This window comes from Nicotiana attenuata, unplaced genomic scaffold (genome assembly GCF_001879085.1).
Source record: "Nicotiana attenuata strain UT unplaced genomic scaffold, NIATTr2, whole genome shotgun sequence".
Taxonomy (NCBI): domain Eukaryota; kingdom Viridiplantae; phylum Streptophyta; class Magnoliopsida; order Solanales; family Solanaceae; genus Nicotiana; species Nicotiana attenuata.
Window position 1 is genome coordinate 103,185 of NW_017672132.1, and position 14,832 is coordinate 118,016.

The window sequence follows — 14,832 nt, forward strand, 5'->3', positions numbered from 1 at the left end:
ATGGATACCCCTTAAGTTCCTCCAAGGCCCGTTGGCACTTCGGGGTCCATGAGAAGTTATTCTTGTTCTTCAGTAGTGAGAAACATCTGTGGCTCTTAACGGAGGACCTCGAGATGAATCGCCCCAAGGCGGCTATGCATCTAATTAATCTTTGCACGACCATCACTTTTTCCACAACCGTGATATCCTTGATGGCTTTGATCTTGTCGGGGTTGATCTCGATTCCCCGGTTGGATACCATGAATTCAAGGAATTTAACTGATCCGACTCCAAACGCATATTTCTCCAGGTTCAGCTTCATATTGTACTTCTTCAATATGCTGAAAGTTTCCTGTAAATGTTTTAAATGGTCCTCCGCTCACAGGGACTTAACCAACATATCGTCAATGTAAACCTTCATTGATTTTCCTATTTGTTCCTCGAACATCCGGTTTACTAGGCGTTGATAAGTGGCACCAATGTTTTTTAATCCGAACGACATCACGTCATAACAGTATGTGCCGTACTTAGTGATGAAGGAGGTTTTTTTCTTGATCACCCGGGTTCATCAGTATTTGGTTGTACCCGGAGTAGGCATCGAGAAAACTGAGGATCTCGTGGCCGGTCGTGGCATCGATCATGCGATCGATGTTGGGCAAGGGAAGGAGTCCTTGGGACATGCCTTATTCAAATTCTTATAGTCTACACACATTCTTAAATTTGTTCCCTTTCTTAGGGACTACTACTACGTTTGCTAACCAATTCGGGTATTTAACCTCCCGAATGGACCCTATTTTAAGGAGTTTAGATACCTCGTCCTTGATGAAAGCATGTTTGACCTCGGACTGGGGTCTCCTCTTCTGCTTGATCGGGTAAAACTTCGGGTCAAGTCTTGGCTTGCGAGTAATTATCTCTAGCAGGATCCCTGACATATCAAGGTGGCAACAAGCGAAGCAATCTTCGTTAGCTATAAGAAATTGAATGAGTTTTTTCCTAAGCTCGGGGCTTAACCTCGTGCCCAAGTATACCTTTCGATCGGTTAAGTGTTCGGTTAGTACGACTTATTCCAGTACCTCGACCATTGATTTTGTAGTATCAGAATCATCGGGGGCTATGAAAGATCTGGGGACTCTATAGTCATCATCCTCGTCTACCCCTTATTCCTCCTACCCTATCGAGGTTGGTATCGGTGATTGCTACTTGGCCCCATCTTTGACCATCTGATTCGGATCCTCCGATTTTGAGAGTGTGGATGTCGGAATCACTTCATCAACTGCGAACATCTCCTTGGCAGCCGATTGTTCCCCATAAATTTTTTTGACTCCACTAGGTGTTGGGAATTTCAGCACCTGGTGCAGCATCGAGGGTATTGCTCTCATGTTGCGAATTCATGGCCTCCTGAATAGAGCGTTGTATCTCATATTCCCTTCGATTACATAGATATTGGCCTCCTGTACGTTTTCTGAGACGTTCACCGGTAACTTTATCTCCCTTTTAGTGTTCTCGCATGCCATGTTGAACCCGTTCAAGACTCAGACCGCAGGTACGATCTGATCTTGTAGGCCGAGTTATTCCATGACCATTGGTCTAATGATGTTGGCTGAGCTACTTGGATCAATTAACACACGCTTAGTTCAAGATTTATTTACGAGTGCCAATATAACCAGTGCATCATTGTGGGGTTGCACAATCCCCTCAGCGTCTTCGCCATTGAATGACAAGGTTCAAAAGGTACGCAATCCCGAGTTCGTTTTTCTCTTGTGATGGATACTTTGGTGCATTTTAGCATCGGACCCTAGGGAATGTCGTTTCTACCGATGATCATATTGATGACGTGTTGAGGCTCTTCCTGCTCGGTCTGCTTATTAGAGTCCCCTATTCCTGAAGTGGTTTTTGGCCCGATCACACAGGAATTCTCGGAGATGTCCATTGCTGAATAGCCGAGCCATCTCTTCTCTTAATTATCGATAGTCTTCTATTTTGTAGCCATGAGTGATGTGATATTTGCACATTAGGTTGGGATCCCTTTGGGCTGGATTGGACTGTAAAGGTCTAAGCCATTTGGTATCTTTGATGCGTCCGATGGCAGATACAATAGCGGCGGCATCGACGTTGAAATTGTACTCCGATAATCTTGGCGTGTCGAAGATGTTTTTGCTCGTGAGCTCCCGTTTGCTCTGACCTCGATCATTTCTCCATTCATTTTTCATTGAGTTCCGCCCGGACCCATAGCTTTTTTGGTCTCCATTGTACGGCTGTTACCGATCCTTTATTTATCTCGGTTCACGGTCGATGTCACTCTTGACTTTGTCGCTGGTTATGACGGGGTACACGAACCTAGAAGGGGCCCCAAGATGATCATCTTCGACCCTGATTTTGATTGATATAGGTTATGGACATTGTCCTAAGTGACAACTGGATATTCTACAAGGTTTTGTTTAAACTGTTGTAAAGCCAACGAGCTCCGAATGTTGAGTCCTTGGGTGAAAGCCCGAACGACCCAATCATCAGCGACCAGTGGCATATCCATCGTTCCATTTGAAACCAGGAAACGAACTCTCTGAGCATCTTATTATCCTTCTATTTTACTTTTAAAAGGTCCAACTTCATGGGCTCGTCCTTGATAGCCCCGGCGTGTGCTTTCACGAAAGAATCTGCAAGCATAGCAAATAACAGAATTAGGAGGTAAGTTGTGATACCATATCATAGCTCCTTTTGACAGGGTCCCTCCAAACTTCTTCAACAAGACAGACTCGATCTCATCATCCTCCAAGTCGTTCCCTTTGATGGCACATGTGTAGGAGATAACGTGCTCGTTTGGGTTGGTCGTTCCGTTGTACTTAGAAATCTCGAGCATGCGGAACTTCTTAGGAATCAGATTTGGAGCCGCATTCAAAGGAAAAGGTTTTCGCACGAACTTCTTGGAATCTATGCCTTTTAGTATTGGCGGTGCTCCCGGGATTTGGTCGACCCTGGATTTGTAGGTTTCTACCTTTTTGTCATTAGCTTCGGTTTTCTTCTCCCCTAGTTTTACCCAATTTGTCAGTTCCTCTAGCATCTTTATGATCTTGGGGTTAGTCTCAGATTTGTTTTTATTCGACCTCTCTACGACCGGTTATCCCTACGGGTGATTTCCCGAGACGGATCGTGTACGATTCTGCTCGGTGCGCGGCTTTGGTTCTGTAATTGAGCTATCGCCGCCCGTTGAGCCTATAACATTTTGAAGATCATCCGTAAATTGATCCCTCTCCTCCAATGTTTTGTGTATTTTGAGCTACCGATCCAGCTCCACCATATATGTTATTCTCGGGGTCGCTAGGCAGATTTGTGTCAATAACCACATGTGAGTTAGCGTCATTCGGGTCCGCGATCGGAATTCCAATGGGATCGAGCGGCAGTACCCTATAACTGGGCACTATATTGTTATTTTCACCGTGATGGCCCTCGTTGTCAATATATAGGGGTGCTGATTGTGAGTTTGACATTTTGAGTTTCAACCTGAAATTAGAGGCACTTCAAAGAACAAGTGTAAAGTAGTGTGTTTTATGGAAATTCGTATCAAATAATCACTATTATCCTTAGCCCCGCGGTGGGCACCAAACTGTTTACCCTCATAATCAGATAATAATTAAATTTGTAAGTGGTTCTAAGGATATGCGGATTAACTTTACACAAAGCGATAAATTAAGTTGCAATTGAAATAAACAGTGATAAAGTAAATTCCAACCACACGAATTGAACAGTTACAGTTTTGGAGGCCAGTCACACTCAAACTGGGTGCACTTCGATCGATGTCAAGATACAGACGAATAAGAGCTTAAAGAGAGAAATAATAATAATATATTGCCTTGGAATGTGTGTTATAATGTGTTAAATGAATAATCAGACCCCCTTTATATAGTAGAGGAGTCCTACTTTAGGTACCTATAAAAGGTAAAAGATCTCTTGATTTGCTGATTGCCGATTCCTTATTGATAAGTGCCGAGATTCCTGCCGTAATAACTGACCGGTGACGGATATTTCTGTCTTCTGTTGGCTATGCTAGTAAGGTTGCTTCGATCTCATTCGGGGCTAGGATCGATTCCGGGATCACGGCCTCGATATTCTCGAAGCCAGGCGTTCTGACCACGGGTTCTAGCCCGGTGGGACGGGGTCGATCGTCAGTCCTTTATTGCCATGTTCTGAGCCTGACCTCCATGCTGTAGGCCGCTCGATTTCGACCGTATACAATTGGATTTCATGATGAAATAATATGTGTGACATTGAAATTGGACTGTCCTTATTAGATCTCTATTATTAGTACTCGATTGATTTGTGTTTGTTAAAATCAGGATTAAATGTTTGGATTTCTGTTTGCTCTTTGCAAATTCATGTAGCTTGACTAAAACTCGTTTGAACTCATATGATTGTTTGTGCTAAAAATCATGCCACGCAGATTTATGCCGGAGTTCATTTTATGACAACTCGATATTGAAGTTAGAACTTAGAGTTGGTGTTTTACAATATCTGATTTGTATGAACACGTATGGACTGTATTTCTTAATTCTATTTGTTATGACACTAAATTTGTAATCATTTAATCTTAATCTGAATTTTCTTCTAGGTGAGCGTATCTTGCTATAAAATTAGTTGAGCAAGTATGCTTTTCTTTCATTTCATGTTAAGAATAACTGAAATAGGTAATCCTATTGACTGAGTGTGGCGTTCTTGAACTAAAGTTTGATAAATAAATTATATAATTCGGGAACTCTTGCGTGGATGTTAACAACTTTGCATAACTACTTCTGTTTTTATAATTGAAATTGAGACCATATGAAAGGCCCAATGAATTGTTAGCAAATCAAGAGCCCCAAGTGTGACAGCCCTGTCAAAGCAGATCTGGTCATGTAACTTGGTTCCTTGTCCGCTTTTGGGCTCAATTTCATGCCCAATCAGACACTCGTACTATTATATTTGAGGGCGTGGCTACATTGAAGTTAAAATAGCACGGTATAGCCAGTTTTCGGACTGGTCATTCAAAAAAAGCCGGCGTTTATCAAGTCAATGAAAAATAGCCACTATTTTGCTGCAGCAGAGACCGGTCCAGCATAATATACTGGAGTTCGGTGCACCTGTGTATGAACTCCAGCATATTATACTGGACCGGTATACTTTGCTGGCTCCAGTATAATATACTGGAGACTGGAGCTCCGGTGCTCCAAACTCCAGTATATTATGCTGGACCGGTATACTTGCTGGAACTCCAGTATATTATGCTGGAGTTCTAGTGTACTTATGCTGGAACTCCATCATATTATGCTGGAGTTCAAGCATACTTATCTTGGAACTCCAGTATAATATGATGGAGTTCAAGTATACTTATGCTGGAACTCCGGCACAATATACTGCCGTATTTTTCCGGGTTTTGAACAGTGTTTTCGCTCAGATTTTTCTTTACATGAAACGTGGCTAAATTTCGATTACTTTTAAAACTGGGCTATTTTTGAACAACCAGTTGTAAATCTGGCTATTTTCGAATTTCACCCTACATTGAAGGCAATGGCGTTTTGGGCTTATTGTAAGCCCATCATTGGTTCACTTGGACTTGCCTGGGATCTTAACGTGATTCTTTAAGAGAAATTTTCAGAAACAACTATGTTTTAGTGGTTATTAGCTAGTTATAGCTACCATTTACTATATTACTTCTTATGGTTTTCAGATTTTTTTAGAGTGTATTCGATGTATTTAAGCTACTGTATTCATGAATACAGTAGTATTTCTAGGCGTGAAACAGGGGATTACAGCTAGACAGATTTTTGTATTCGAGTGTATTCGACTGTATTCATGGCATGAAACATGGGATTACAGCTGGACAGATTATTGTATTCAACTGGTTTCACGGCATGAAACATGGGAAAGTGAATCAATTAACAAAATAGACTCCTAATATAACTCAACAAACTCAATTATAACACAAAAAATTTGTATTTCCAGTTATAAAAAAGATTCTCAACTGAAAAACACCGCAAAAACATAGCAATCTTCAGAGAAAATATGCTGAATATTTTTCCCAGCCGATAAATACAACAAAAATAGAGCAATTTGAATACATATATACATCTAAATACATAAATTATATTAATTAAAAAAATATATGAATACATTAATGGAATACAATGAGACAGTGAATACAATGAAATACATGGAATACAGCGAGATACATTGAAATACAGTAAAAAAAGACAATGAATACAATGAAATACATGGAAATACAGCAAGATACATTGAAATACATTGAAATATATTAACATAAAATTCAAGTTGCTCAGCCCCAAACTCCGTCGTCTTCGTTCAAGAACAACCCTAATATCGTCTCGTCGAGAGAACCGCGATTCTGACTCGAAACGCCACAAAATTTGGGAAACTTCCAATTTCTTTCCTAGGCTAGTACGAGGAAAACACCAAGTTCGTGCCAGCACACCACATCATGTCAAGGATATGACTACAGACATATTCGTGTGTATCGCCTATGATTTAATTTCATTTCACATAACTGGAAAAACTCCACCATTACTGTCAATTCATCCTTTTGTTGTTCTACATCTTTTTGGCTAACTGGGAATTGCGAAAGTAACTCTTCAAACCTTGGCACTAGATCGCCGGAAAAACTCTAATTCTGAAGCAGAGTCTTCGGCGATGGTGAGGTTGAAGCAGAGTCTTTGCCGGAAAACTCTAATTCTGATGCTTTGCTGGAGAGTTCTGGTAGTAAGATGAAGGTGACAGATGAGAGAGAGAGGGAGAATAGCGGGGTAGGGGATACGAGAAATTTGAGGGGATAGGAGAAATTTGAGCGGAGAGAGAAAAATAATACAAAGCTTATTTTATGGCTTAAAGGTAGGAGGTGACCATAAATAGATATTTGGCTATAAAAAATCAAAATGTAGCTATGAAATATAAGTTTTTAAAAGGGTATTTATTTAAAATAAATAAGATATCCACTTTTGCTATAGGAGGTAACTAATCTAAACCGAATTGACCACCCTCCACCGAAATGTTTGGTCCAGTTTAATCATTGAAGAAAGGAGGTTCCTAAATTAATGTAGTTTCCATAAATAACATCAATTGCCTGTTACACTAACGCAGTTTTTTGTCGAACCCATTTCTGACTTTTAAAAGACCATGCACTTAAATTTATAAATTCAGATTCAACTTGTTCACAAAATAATTCCATATCTATGAGACTTCTTTCAACAATCTCAAACGTTTAGAAATTAACTAAATCATGGAAACGTTAGATTGCTTTAAGCGCGCTTTTAATTCATTACTGTGATTAGTTATACGTTCGCATGACATGCTTATGATCCCAAAAATAAATCAAAGTATGCGTTCGTGTGACTTTGGTCCAATAATCTTAATAAATAATTAAGTGTTATTAATTGTGTACGCGTACGCGTGACATGATTTCGACACCTGAATAAAACGGATTCACACACACGTGATTCGTTTCAAATATTAATTCCATAATTTAACAATCGCGTAACTAAAAGTGGTAAAAGATAAAAGTGCACATAGGTTTTAAAACACGTAATAATCGGATAATTAAGCAAAGTATGATCGTAAAGCGACCGTGCTAAAACCACGAAATTCAGGAGTGCCTAACACCTTCTCCCGAGTTAACAGAATTCTTTACCCGATCTTCTGTGTTACGTAGACTTTAAACAGAGTCAATTTTTCTTGAATTGGGATTTCAAAATAAATGGTAACTCAGAACATCGTAATTAAATAATTCCAAATGGCGACTCCTTAAAAATAAATTAAAATAATCTCATTTCAATAATGTTACGTAAAGTGAAAAAAACTCATTGTCCAGTAAAAAAAAGGTGTGACAACCGACCCAATCATGACACATCTAATTAACTCAATCATGTCACATCTAGTTAACTTCCCTGCTTCATTCCTCAGAATTATTGCCGTTGATTCTCTGTTAATCACCTTAGTAGTACTTAAATGGATAGGAGTTGCATCTTATTCTATATTTGTTCTTATATTCGGATTGACACTACTACATATAGGAGTCCAGAATCCATTTGTGGTTCTTATGGACAAGTGTGACTTAAATGCGTGTAAAAAAAAAGAGTGACCTTTCTACATATAGCGCTCTATTAAAGAGCGTTGTACTTTAACGGATTTTTGGCCGTTAAAGTATAGCGTTCTTTAAAAGAGCGATACATATATATAACGCATTAAAGAACAACGCTATACAGGTCTGATAAGACAATTAAGCATAGCGCTATATAACCACGCTAGATGTGCATAGCGCAGTAATAAAAAGCGCTATACCTGTTTGTGGGCCCAAAATAAGTCTCACGCGTTTAACTGACATAACAATAAAATGGGTATAGCGCCCTTTAAAAGGGCGCTATACCTCAAAAAATTCAACCCCCGAGCTAGGCATTGCCTTATTTAAAGGCGTCAGGATTTTACAAAAATCCATTCAAAAAATATTCTAACTTTCGTTCAAACTTTTCTTCTTGTTAAATTCTCAAGCATTTTTTCATAATGTCTGAAGAGCGAAAAACAAGGGTTTCATTATATTGGGGGGGGGGGGGGTCGGGGTGGGGGGAGGGGGGAGGGGGTGAGTTTGTGGTGGCGAATAACTCTGTGAGCTATAGTTTATCTCCACAGTGTCATGTCAAATTTCCACTTACAATGGAGTACGATAGATTGGTATCGTTGTTACGTAATAAAATGAGTGTGATAAACGTTCGATGAACCTTAAAGTAACCGTAAGATATCCGTATTCCGTCACTCCACAAGGGGTTGCTTGTTACGCTGAGTTTAACATCGACGAAGATGAAACTTTGAGGGATTTTTTGAGGACTCCGGATGATACCGGGAGTTTCTTGTAATAAAAATATTGGAAATGTACGTCAAGGTTGAAGACGTTTCCAATAATGAGGTTGCGCATAGTAGGATAATCCTCAATCATCAGGTTGTTATTCTGGAGCAGTTTTTGCCGGACAGGTTCCGGAAGAAAGTGTTTGCCTTGATTTAAACTTATCATCACCGGCGAATGAGCAGCGAGGAAATAATTTCTCTCCTGCTTTACATAATCCACAAGACGAGTGGAAAACTTCAATTTTCCTTTGTGTTACGATGTATATTTTTGTTGTATTGAATTTTTATTAACGCTCATATATTCCATAGGGGAGTACCGTCCAAATATGAATTTTATAAGTTATGAACCCACGCCCAATTAGAATGTGCCTAGTTTTGGTGTGTTGGATCATGGTGGTCCATCCGGGAGTCATCACAAACAGGAAAATGTCCATCGTACCATGTCAACACATTACGACTTGTAAGTGAAGTGATACAGCTATATGTAAATTATATATTAATTTTAGTAGCTTATTATTTTGTTGTTTATGTAGTGAAAACGAGCAAGCTGAACCACCTGTCCTCACTCAATTGCCCGAAGACGACATATTAAATCGGGATCTGGCAGATGCACAGAGTGAAGAAGAGAACAGTGATTATGAAAATAATGCCAATGATTCTGGAGACGACACACTGTTCCCTCGTGGAAGCGAATGAAGGACTTGACTTGACGAGGGAGTATATTCCACCCTCGTTAGACCAAGAGTTTACAAGTCCCAAGTGCCGCTTCATTCAAGGAAGATTCCCTACCTTGATAACTTGCCAAGTATGCCGGACGTGGATGCTCTCACAAGGGATTTTGATGAAATTCGGACAACAATGCGTGATGATTCTAGACCAACGGTGCTGGCAAAGGTCATGCTTTTTCCTGATAAAGCGCACATAAGCAGGGCGGTAAAAATGCACAACGTAAAAGAGTGTCGTGAGATGATGGTATGGGAGTCAACTCCGGAGGTATACAAGGTTGTTTGGCGCAGATGGTTTACGGGTTGTCATTGGATGCGAGCAAGAAGAAAACAAGTTTGTGGCAAGTAGGTAAATACATTCCCACCCACAAATGTGAAATGGACACATTCAATTGGAATCACTAAAACTTGGATATTGACTTGATTTCTCTTGTCCTTATTCCACACCTTGAAGCGTCCATAAGGTATAAAATCAAAGAGTGCATTACATCAGTCCACCATGAATATGGCCATAGCATTACCAAAAGAAAGACATTTCTCGAGCGCAAACGTGCGTTTGAAATTGTTTATGGTAACTTGGATAAGTCATTTGCAGTTCTACCCAGGTACATGGCCGCACTGCAGCACTTTAACCCCGGGACGGTTGTTGAATGGAAGCTTGAGCGGAGTCCACGAAAACCAGAATATATATTCAATTACGTGTTCTGGGCATTTAAACTAGCAATTGATGGTTTTTCGCATTGCCGGCCAGTAATATCCATAGACGGCACTCATGTCTATGGAAAGTATGATATCAAGCTGTTGATAGCCGTTGCAGTATATGCTAATGGACAAATATTTCCTCTAGCTTTTATTGTTTGTGGCAATGAAGCCAAGAGACGTGGACGCTATTTTTGAACCATTTGAAAGAGCACGTTGTCAAACAGCATTCCGGTATTTGTCTAATATCTGATCGGCATGGTGGTATCTTAAGTTCTGTAGAGAACATGCCTGCATGGCAAGAACCTTATGCCTACCACTGTTACTTTATGAGGCATTTTAAGGCAAATTTCCAGAAGGCACATCCCAACAAGGATCTGCATGATTTGATGTACAACAACAGACAACCAAGAGCATAAATTCCGGAGGCACATGGAATCTATCAGGTAGGAAGACGAGTGAGCCTATCATTGGTTGATGTGACATGAGCTTCACAAGTGGGCTTTTCATGCGGATGGCGGAAGAAGATGGGGAATTCTGACAACAAACGTGTCAGAGTCTTTCAAAGGGTTATTGATGTCGGCAAGAGGATTGCCTGTCACTGCCATGGTGCGGATGTCGTTCATGCCATAACTCAGCCGGCGCCCACTATCCAAATCTCGGGTCGGCCAATCCTCAGCAGCAGTCGATGGGCCTGGAAAGTATGCATCCCAATCCTCTCCGGTAAGGTCCATGCCCGTGATCAATAATGGACCTGACGAGATCACCTGCGAAGTTCCTAGAGTGAGCTGCATCACAAGGCTGTATGACGGCATGGTGCTGGGATGCTCGTTCGGCTCATGTTGGTCACCCGACAGATCAGCAGCAACATCATCAACAGAGGCCTCAATGCCCCCTTGTTGGGGACCACCTCCTCGCCGCCCACCACGACCCTGTGCGGCTGCCCTGCCTCGTGGGGCACCCCCACCTCGAGGGGCAACCCTGCCTAGTGGGGCACCCCCACCTTGTGCGACACCCCTGCCTCGCAGGTAGTGCTCTAACGCCATATAAGCTGGGTCGTGTCACTGTAGACATGTGATTTCCCCAAAATTTTTTATATTTTAGCATGTAAATATATAATTTGGGCCTAATATCGTTATTTCAACCAATTTTGACTCTTTTACTTATTTTATTACAAGAAAAATGAAAATTACAAAAAAAAATTAGTTTCATTAATATTTTGTAGTCATTTTTAATCTTGCAAAATACCAAAAATAGTTTTGTTGTAACGGTCAGTCTTATTTTAATAGTTATCTTACTTAAGTAGGATTAATTAATAAATGAGATAATATTTTTAGTCTCGTTCGCGGGGAAAGAATAAAATTTGGGCTCAAACGATCCATTTTAGGCCTGATTTTCGGATCTAGCTCATAATTCCCAAGCCCAATTCCTAAGCCAATACCCCTTAACCTAAAAATTCCTACAAAAACCTAGACCTAGACACTCTACAATCAGCCGTTTTCCATCCATGATACACAGAAAAACCTATCTTCTTCTCCAAAAGAAGCTGGAGCCGTGACCCCTTCTAACCAAAAAGACCTTTTCCTTCCTAAAGTCAAATCCAAAAAAACGGGACAGACGTAAAACTCTAAGACCCTAACGCCACTCCTCTCTTCTTCAATACACAGCCGCCACCGACGACTCCAAGAGCTCCATCTCTAACGCCGGCATCTCTAACGCCGGCAACCCCTTCAACACCACCCATCGCAGCCTTCACCTTCAATATAAAAAAAGAGAAGAGAACTGATGTGAAATTGAAGCAGTTGAAGGGGCGAGTTTCAAGTTCCAAAAGAAAAGAGATGAACGAAACATTGGGGAAAAAGCAGGGTTTCTTCTTCTTTGATTTTCTTTTCCTCCATAGCTCCATTATCTTCCCATCGTTAGCTTCACGCCAGAAATCTTCATAGCTTTCCTTCTTCGCCAAAACCCGGATACCATCATCATCCCTTCACTGTTCTTCAAAGATCACCATGAACACACCATAGCTTCAGTAGTGGATCAACCATGAAAACAGTTATCTGAGCAAGACAGAGGTTCGCTTTTGCTGTCAAGGTTCCGATCGGCGGCTTTGTTAGTGGGCAAGTTTAATTTGACAAGTCGGGATCTGTTTAATACCATCTGAACAATTGTAGCTTCTCGCGACCATCGCTACTAGAGGTCCGTTTTATTGACTTGAGAGCAAATTACAGTAATAGAGGTCTATCTCATTTCCCTTTACATAGTTGTTTGAACATTTTGAGTGAGTTTCCTTGTTTAATGTTGTTGGATATGCTATAATTTGTTCTGTTAATTAGTCTGCTAGTTTGGTTAGTTTGCTTTGTTTTGTTTGAAATTAGTTTGAATCTCTAAGAATATTGAGTTGCTTGTTATTTTATGAATTAACAATTGTTCAGTGAAATTAGATTAGGAGGAGCAAATAAATGCGTCGTTGGGTAGTTTAACATATTTAAAGGCCAACGAAACAGATTGCTGCACTTTTGTCCCTTTAGTAATTTGATCGCTAGTAGCATGTTAAGTCCGGATAGGCCAACCTTTAGACGCGTTTTGAATCTACTATCGTGATTGTGTACACGTTCACGTGACATGGTTACGATTTCTAAAAATAAATCAAGGTATGCGTTCGCGCAACTTTGGCCAAGCTTTTTCCAAAATAATAAAGCGTTATTAATTATGGACATGTTCGCGTGACATGATTTTCGACGCCCCAAACAAATGGGTACACGTACGTGTGACCCATCTCAAGATAATTTCCTAATTAAAAGCGGCAACTGCACATAGGCTTTAAAATCAGTAATCAAGCAATTTAGTCAAGCCAAGTATGATCAAAGAGACCGTGCTAGAACCACGGAACTCGGGAGTGCGTAACACCTTCTCCCGGGTTAACAGAATTCCTTACCCGTATTTCTATGTTCGCAGACCATAAACAGAGTCAAACCTTTCCTCGATTCGGGATTTCAAAACCGGTGACTTGGGACACCATAAATTATCCCAAGTGGCGACTCTGAACAATAAACAATAATCCCGATTCGATTGTCACTTTAATTGGACAAACTCCCTTATACCCTTTCGGGGGTGTAAAAAGGAGGTGACAGCTCTGGCGACTCTGCTGGGGACAAGAACCCAGAATCTCTGGTTCAGGGTTCAAGAATTCGAGCTTATTTTATGATTTTTACTTGGCTTTATTTATTGTTGACATTACTGTATTTTGTTAACCTTTTGTGCTAATTGCTATTTACCGCTTTGATATTATTTGAGTTATATATAACTGTCTTCTTACGCCACCCCTCCGAGTCTTCTGAAAATGGTGCACACGTTCGCATGGCCCACTTTTTCTGTAGAATTTATACCAAATAGAACGAGGCTATGCCAACGATAAGGCCGGGTAGACTTCCGTGCTCCCGGTACGTCTCCCCCTCTTCGGCCCCAGTTATCCGCTCGGGTAAGCCCAGTCTAGAACACAGCCCCAGGTTTAAACCTAAAATAACATAACATCATGCCGAATCCCTAGTAGGCACGTTTTTTTGCATCATGTGCATTTGACTTAGGGGACTCAACACAGGGGTTGGGTCCGTCTAGGACAGGTGTACCCCAAATTAAAAGACCATCCTGATGCATCCTATGTGCTACATGTTGCATTTCTTCAAGGGTTAAAGGGTTATTTGGTGGACCAATGATGGCTGAGGGTAAATGAGAAAGAAAAGAGGGTGAATTGTGAAAATAAGGCAAGTAGGGCCCAGTTATGTTTTTCTTTCACATTTTTTTTAAGAAAAAAAAGGGAGAAAAAGAAAATCCAAAAAGAGTTTACATGTTTCATCATTTTAAAAAAAAAAGACAAAAAATATATTTTCTCTAAATTAGTTATTTTTTTTAATTCTCGCCCGTTCCTATATGCCCGAACTACGCATACCTGATTCTCGTCTTTCGGCGCGTGATACGTAGGCAACCCACATAGGGTCCGCTCTTTCTAGTGAATCTTAGGTTCTTGGCTTCGCGGGGTCTTAGCCAAATCTTGCCTTTTTGGCCACTTTTAGCCACATAGGTTAATTTTGCAAAAATAGCCTCAATCATGTCTTGCATGCGTCCAATAGGGAGTGTTATTGTCTCACATAGTGTTCTAGGTCTTTAACTTTATTTGATCTTAATTTACTCATACATGTGTGGGTCTACTTATCGAAGTTTGAGCATGACAGACACCCCGGTACCATCCAGTTAGGATCGCTTATTCAAGAGTTGCTTAAGAAGATTTTTATTTTTATTTTTTATGTTTTGAGTTTGTTTTTCTTTTTATGTCGTCTTTTACCTTCTAGTTTTGTACAGTAATGTCGAGTTTTTTTTATTATTGTACTTTCTATTTTGTATTTGAAAAAGTGTGATATAAATAAAAAATCCAAAAAAAATAGATGTTGCGTTTTATATTTTCGTTAGAAGTTTTCTTTAGAATACTAATTCTAGAAATTAGATTTTTTTTTCTTGTGGGGCGGTTTTCCTATAGGAAATTAATATCTAAGATCGG